The following is an 8,221-nucleotide window of genomic DNA, read 5'->3' as shown; positions in this document are numbered from 1 at the left end:
TTGAGCTCCCTGCAGTTTCTCCTTGAGGGTATTTGGCAAAAGCTGCTAGAAGTGGTAGACAGTGTGACTGCTATTGCCAAGAGTCCACCTCAGGAAGCAGTCAGTCGTACTGTGGTAAGAACAATGAGGAAAACCACATGGGAAGAGCAGAGCCAGGAGCCAGAAGATGGATTCCAGTCTTGATTTCTGTTTATTAGAACTTGAGCAAGTCCTGAGCCCTCATTCAGCAAACATTTAACACAAATAAGACAATGTATACCAAACCATTTTGTGAAATGCTACACAAAAGCAAGATATTATTACAAAAGTTGGGAAACTTTCATCAAGAGGGCAATCCTCGTTCACGAGAGAGTGTCTTCACCAGGCAAGGATGCTGCAGCTTTACACTTGAACATTTGAAAGCAGGCAGTTGAGAGATTTATTTGCATGCTTCGCTCCAAAGTCATTTGCAGGCAACTTAGTTGATTCTTTCTTACCAGGCACACCCAAATGTTGGTGGCAGTTATCTCTGGGTAGCAGAATTAGAGTTCATTCTTATTTTATTTTTATAGGGTTCTGCATTAAAAAAACAAAACAAACAAAAAAAAAAAAACAAAGTCAAAGACATGGACATAGTGGGGAGGGTTTGGGGAACCAGAAGAGGTCAGGTGCGGCTGGAAGGAGGGCTATTTGGGAAAGCGGTAGATGGGGCAGGAGCTCGACGACAGCCATAATGGAGTGTTGCTTGTGGAGTCCTTTTGTCAAAGGCTTAAACCACTCTGCTGTGGGTTTAAAACCTGAGCTTGCAAGTGTAGTGCCCAGACTAGAAACATTTACCTTGCCCAGGAACTTCTTAGAAATGCAAAATTTTATCCCAGACATACTGCATTAGAAAATCTGAGGGGAAAGCCCAGCTCTATTTTAATAAGCCTACCAGGTGACTCTGATGCATGCTGAAGCCTGGAAATAACTGATTTAAAGTGTTCCCAAGTGGGCCCTGACCTGTGCGGCTCCCCTGGTTGGGCATTGTCCCACAAAGGGAAAGGTCACTGGTTCTATTCCACACAGGGCACATGCCTGGGTTGCAGGTTTGGTTCCTAGTCAGGGCGCATGCCAGAGGCAATTGATGTTTCTCTCCCTTTCTTTCTCCTTCCCTTCCCCCTCTCTAAAAATAAAAATTAAAATTAAAAAATAAAAAATTGTCAAGTTGAGACAATGCTCTCTGCCCCCAGTGAGCTAGCAAAAACATGGCCTTGGTTATGTATTAGCCTACCCTCTTGTGCGGGGTTCCCCAGGTTGGTTCTCCCAAGCCCAAGAGAAGTCCTCGTCTCTGACATAATGGTGGTGAGGAGAGGACTCACCTCTGAATGATTAGTTGGAATTTTATTTGCAGGCAGTGAAGTGACTATGAGGGACAGACTTCATAGTGTTTGCTCAAATCTAGTTGCTTCTCTTTTTGGGTTAAAAAGATCTGGAAATAAGCCAAAAGAGATTCTCAGAAGGCACTGGGTCATCTAGTTCTGGGGTGTTACAATGTGTTCCCTGCTGGTTCTTCAGACTCTGCGGCTGTCCCTGTTTGTTCCCATTATCCAAGGACACAGCCTCCCACCTGGGCATCCCACAGAACAAGGAGGCCCAGGGTGCATTGAATCGAACTCTCAGATCCTTCACCTAGAAGCTGTCTCTGCTTCACCTGCACTTACTCTACACTCAGACTACCTGGAATTACAGCCATCCCTGCATGCCTTGTCTTCCTTACAGTTTAAAGTGCTCAACATATACTAAAAAGCTCAGTAAATGATAGTTTTATACTGTTATTATTTTGTGCTAAGCAGAGGAGAAGAGGTAAAGGGCATTCTAGGTTGAAGGAACAGGAGGGTTGGCTACATAATTTGTGGGGCCTTGTGTGAAGTGAACATGTGAGGCCTGGTTAAGAGAGCAAAGAAATCGATCTCTTCTTCCCATGGGCCCACTGCCCCGAACCATGTTTGATGAGCGATGCTGAGAGATTGCAACCTCTGTGCAGGGACATGAATCAGGGGTGGGTGAGAGGCCCCCACTGAGTCACTTGCCAAATACTATCATCAAGACCCTGCCAGCCCAGGACAGGGATGACTGCCACCACGTCTTACAGGGAGCATGCCCACCTCTGACCCTCCCCAGTCATGCAGACCCTGGCTGGGGCTGTGGGGCAATGGAGGAATGACCCAGGCAGAGGGCAGCACCTGTCATAGAGTGGGAAGGGGGATACTGGACTCCTATGCAAGGGAGCAGGTGGCCAAGAATTCATCCCAGGAAGGTGGTGGGAGTGGGACCAAGGCTCCAAGCTTCCAGTGCATGTCCCATTGTCCCACTGGATTTCACTCACAGGTTCGCAAACACAATTAAGAATTTCAAGCCCTGGATGTTGTGGCTCAGTGGATTGAGTGCCAGCCAGCAAACCATAAGGGTGCTGGTTTGATTCCCAGTCAGGGCACATGCCTGGGTTGTGGGCAATGTCCCCAGTTAGGTGCATGTGAGAGATAAGCAACTGATGTATCTCTCTCACATCAATGTTTCTCTCCCTCTCTTTCTCCTTCACTTCTCCTCTCTTTAACAATATGTAAATCAAATCTTTTAAAGAAAAGAATTTCACCACAGCAATCACAGAATATTAAACTCTAAGTGCAGGGCCCTCTGAGTATAAAGCCCTGCGTGACTGCACTGGTCACACACTCATGAGGCCAGTTCTGTGGGACAGAGTAGGTAAAGATGTGGCATGTTAGTGGAACCGAAAGACGGTCCACTGCTAGAGAAGAGTAAGAGTAAGCAGGGAGGCGAGGAGGGGCAGGAAGTGAGGTTGGGAAGACAGGTAAGAATATAATAAATAACCAATAGGCAAAAGGAAAAGTCAGAAAGATTCTATTTATGTTAAAATATGATAACAGAATTTATATAGAAAGATTTGAAATATGCAACCATATTAGTTCTAGAGCTGCTTTAACACATACTCACAAATTGGCCTAAGGCAGTAGAAATTTCAGGAGGCCATAAGTTCAAAATCAAAGTGTTGGCAGGCTTGGTTCTTTTTGGAGTCTCTGAGGGAAAAACCATATGATGCCTCCCTCCTAGCTTCTCCTAGCTCCCTAGTTGCTGGCAATCCAAGGCATTTCTGGGCTTGTAGATGTATCATTCCAATTTCTGCACGTCTTCACATCACCTTCCACTCTGTTTCAGTCTTCTCTTTTTATAAGGATACTAGTCATTGGATTTAGGACCCACCCTAAATCTGAGATAATTTCATCTGAAGGTCTTTACATCTGCAAAGACCCTTTTTCCACATAAGATCACATTCTGAGGTTCTGACTGGATATGAATTTTGGGAGGGCATTATTCAACTCACTATAGGATAGTAAAAGGAAGAAGAATCATCTATGCTTCTGGTAGAGCAAACATTGATTAATATTTTAGGGTATCCTTCCAGTGTTTTTTATGCAGAGATTTAGCTTAGGTGTTTATTTTGCTCAATGATGATCATTTGATACATACAATTTTCTGAAAGAAAGTTTTAAGCCAGGAAGGCAATCTGCTCAAATACAGTGTATTGGAGCAGTTTGTCCTGGCTCCCAAGAAGGGACTATGTCCATCTCATCTCAACTTCCTGTTCAGTGACCTTATGTAGGTAGCTTGAAATCAGCTATGGTGAGAGTGTTTACACTATAGAAATTGGCACATGCTACAAATCAGGGCTTATTTACTTATTTTTAGAAGAGCCAGTTTACTAGCATGTCAGTGGATTCTAACCTGGCAGAGAACATTCTAGGCAGAGAATATAAGACACAAGGCAGGTTGGCACAAAGGGCCTGGCTTGTTTGAGAAAGCCAATCGTCAACTGTTCGAGAGGGGCTGACAGGGGAGTGGTAGGTGCTAAGGCTGGAGTGAAGGATGGAAGGCTGCATTGGAGGGGACTTGTGAGCCCTGCAAAGGTACTGGAAGTTGTATTTTAGAAAGATAGTAACTGGTGACAGAGTAGTTGGTAGATGGGTATGCAGTGGGACTAATAGCAGGGAGACTGATTAGGAGGCACCCGTAGGAATACAGGTGACAACCATGAGAGTCTCAACAGAGCTTCTCCAAGTCTCAGTTTGTGCTGGTCTCAAGGCAATTCTAACAGTAATATTTCTTCTGGACCTGAGCCCAGCCAGTCCCACCAAACTTCACATAAATGAACAGTACAATTCATGCTAATAATTTAAAACTTTAAATGTCTCTTACACTCAGAATTCAAGTCCCATTTCAACATATCTCTGGAACCCTGGTTATAGTAAACAAACCTCCTTATAGCCCAAATCCTTATAAAAACAAACAAACAAGCAAACAAAGATAATTTGGTTCTCTCTGGAGAGCACTAGGTTGTTTATTTACCAGCTCCCATCTAGGGAGTGGGAGAAGGTTGTCAAAATTCTAGCATCTTGTTGCTCTTCCCCCCAAATTTTCCTCCACCCTCTTCTAAAACCCTTTCTCCTTCATGGCAGTACCAGCTTGTCTTACCAATAAGCTCTGTGGGTCTTCTTCCTAATTTTTGATGTCCTAAGGACCCAGATCATTGTGTTTTGGCTCAGCCCAAGTTCTGTGTTATCCTGGACAACTTCAACCACGAGCCTGATCTACCATTTATCTGGATTCAAAGGTTCCTTTTCCCATGATTGATTTAATTGAATTTAATTGATCTGTATTAAATTTTGTATCCTACAAACAGAGAATACACAATATTTTCCAGCACTCCTGGGATATTTACCAGGAAGCGGAAGTTATTACTATTCTCCATACTCTGCTGACACATCACTCCTCCACTGTCTCTTTTGTTTTTCAGAAACTGACTCTTTTGAGGACCATGCCACCTGATGATGCCATTTTGTCTCATCACTGACATCTATGGTTCAAAGACATGTGACCTAGGTAGTCACACAATGGCTCTGAACTTGGTTTAATGCTCTGCTGTTGTCATCTTTAGATTCTTAATAATTCTGTCTTTGAATTTGTGTTTAATAAGAGAAATCCAATGGGGCAAAAGGAGCAGGCACGTGAACAGAGGAGATACTTGTCGTGTGTGTCCACTGTTCCTTGCTGCCCCATTTGTATTGCATTCACAAGGTTCCATAACACATAAATCCGGTGAATCATGATGTATGGAAGTTCAGTGAGACTTAGAGTGGTAAAAGGTAAACGTGGTATGCCTACGGCTGGATAAGTGACTGCATTTATAGCCCCACTGGCCACACTTTTCTGATCAACAACATATATTAAGTACAGAATCAAGGCATTTTAAAAAATAAAAACAATCAAAGAAGCCTCTCATATCCTTTCTAACTGTATCAGCCAACCACTTGCTCTGAAAATGATGAGATGGATGAAAGGGAAAGATTGGGCAACCCATGGTTCCTTTTCCTTTCAGTTCTCCCTTACTCATCAGTAAGCCTACAGTACAGAGTGTTGGTAGAAATGTGTATACACAGAGGACTTGTGAGCCCTGCAAAGGTACTGGAAGTTGTATTTTAGAAAGATAGTAACTGGTGACAGAGTAGTTGGTTGATGGGTATGCAGTGGGACTAATAGCAGGGAAACTGATTAGGAGGTGAATTAGCTTTATTTTGGTAAGAATGAAACACATATGCACAAAATACAGATTCTGTGATTTCAGGGATTTTTGCATATGAGTTAAATGTTCCTATGTGCATTTGTAACAGGCACTGCGCAACATAAACAGTAGAATTCATGATAGTAACTTAAAGTTTTGATTTTTCTGTATGGAGAACAACATTCAATAGCAAATTAAAAACATCATGACAAATCAAGAGAAAGAACATAGAAGAAAGAAAAAAAGCTTTATAGACTTTCTCCACCCATGACACACAGACTTCTGCTCCTCCCTCATACCTGGTATCATGCACTGCAATTTCAGCATTCATTTGATTGATCCACAGTGGTCCACAGAGATATATGTTTTAGAAAAGACAATGAATGTATTATCTTAAGATACAAAGTTATATATATATATATATATATGAAATACTCAGAAAAAACGATTCTATTTCAGACAAGGATATTTATTTCAATACTTCTTAAAATGGCAAAAACTTGACATAATATGTATAGAATATAATAGAATGCAACATCAACTTTCCCCTGGGTCTTCAGCCTGCTGGCCTGCCCTGCAGATTACTGACTTGCCAGCCCCTCTATTGCCTGAGCCAATTTCTTAAAATAAATCCCTCACTTTATATATACACATCCTACTGATTCTGTGTCTCTGGAGAACCCTAATACAAGGTCCCTCCTACTCTATTCTTCGCTTTTCCATTTCTATGATCACATCTGAGCCATGTCATGATCAGAACCTCACCACCTCTGAAATCTGATACCCACATAGAACCTCAGATGCCACTCTCTGACTCTTACATCTACGTCTAAATCTGTGTCTTCAGTCTCACTGAGGGCTCCAGCCCTGTCATCCTTCCATTTTCTTGCCATCTATCAGACCTCTTCTGTCCTCACCCAGATTAAGCTTCTACAATCCATTATCTCAGTCACTGTCGTGCCCCGAATTTCTACTCCCTTCCCCTTCTCTTTTTTGCTTCAACTGTCCTGCCAGTCTCCAACTCTGGATCGGCCTAGCCAACTACTGTCTTCATTTCTATTTCCTTGTGACTGATATGCTTGTCAGGGTTCTCCAGAGAGGCAGAATTTTTCATCCTTAGGGGGACATAATTTTTTTCTCCTCTTAGGACTTCAATTAATTGATTATGGGGAATTTATTTACTCAAAGTCTATTGACTTAAATGTAATATTACATCTAAAAATAATCTGACCAAATATTTTTGCACCATAGCTTAATCAACTTGACACACCAAATTAAATATCACAGCCGAATAGTTGGGGAAACCCAAATTTTCTTTTAGAAAATATTTAGCAAAAACCTAGAATGAATATGTGATGAGAGCACAAGGATGGATACAGTCCACTCTTTTTTCCTCCAAGGAGCTCATCACCATAGTTAGGTGAAAACAAAAGCAGACATTTATAATACAAGTGGTTGAATGCAGTGATGATGAGCAATGTATTATCTGCCTATAAGATACAAAATTTGGTATGAATTTATTAAATCAACCATAAGATGAAAGAATTTTGGGTTTGGACGCAGAATGAGTCAATCACACAGTTAAAGTTTTACAGGATGACACAGAACTTGGGTTGAACAAGAAGGCGACATTTGAACTGCATCTTAAAGAACGAGTAAGGGTTGGGTAGGTAATAAAGGAGGAAGAGGACAGGGCATTTCAGGTTGGAGAGCAGGTTGATGGGGTAGCACATAGCACTAATTAAGAATCAGAGATAATGTGGTACATCAGAAGTTTATATTATTGAATGGAAGAGAGGGAAAACAGAAGGAATGATTCTTGAGTTCCATAAAGCAACATGCATTTACTGGGAATCTGCTATTGCCAGGCTCCAAGCCTGCATATGAGTGTTAGGGGAGAGAGGGTGCAGTGTTGGGTGGAGTGAGGTGTTTTTGCCTTCACAGAGTTAACAGGTTAGGGACACACACACACATACATGCTAAAACACTGGGGATTGTCCTTTGTAGTTATATGGGTCATGTATTTGCAGTGCTGGGGGAGGGGAAGACCAGAGTGAAAGAGAAAGACAACAGAGAGAAAAGGTGCAGACATAATGTAAACAAAGGTTCAAAGAAGGCTCATGGGAGCCCAGTTTCCATTACATTAGGAAGAAACCGAACTTGCTGGATGGGAGAGTTTGTATCAGGAAGAACACTGGGACGTGGTGAAACAGAGAGAGTGATGAATATAAAGGTAAATAACTTGGACCTGACTTTGTGGCAGTGAGGCTTGATCAAAGAAGTAATATGGTAAAAAAAAAAAAAAACCAAAAAGAACGAAAAAACTTTAGGTAGTATGGGTGTAGGGAGACTGTCTGAAATGCAGAGCTCCTGAGGGTCTTGGGGAGATTAGGGAATGGGGCGATATTATGACAGGTTTTGAATGATAAACTAAAGGTTTGGCATTTATCTTGTAGGCTAGTATTTAAAAAAAGGTTTTACAACAGTGGAATTCTGTTAAAAATAATCTTAGCAGAAGTCCAATATATCAAATAGATAAAAGCAGCCATCAGGTTTGCCTGGCTTAAAAAGCCCCTGTTGAAGGTGATGGGGATACAGGAAAGTTGTCTACTCCAATGGCCATGA

This window comes from Pteronotus mesoamericanus, unplaced genomic scaffold (assembly GCF_021234165.1).
Source record: "Pteronotus mesoamericanus isolate MK-2021 breed Mesoamerican mustached bat unplaced genomic scaffold, CSHL_Meso_final scaffold_45, whole genome shotgun sequence".
NCBI classification, from domain to species: Eukaryota; Metazoa; Chordata; class Mammalia; order Chiroptera; family Mormoopidae; genus Pteronotus; species Pteronotus mesoamericanus.
This window is presented reverse-complemented; position numbering follows the sequence as displayed.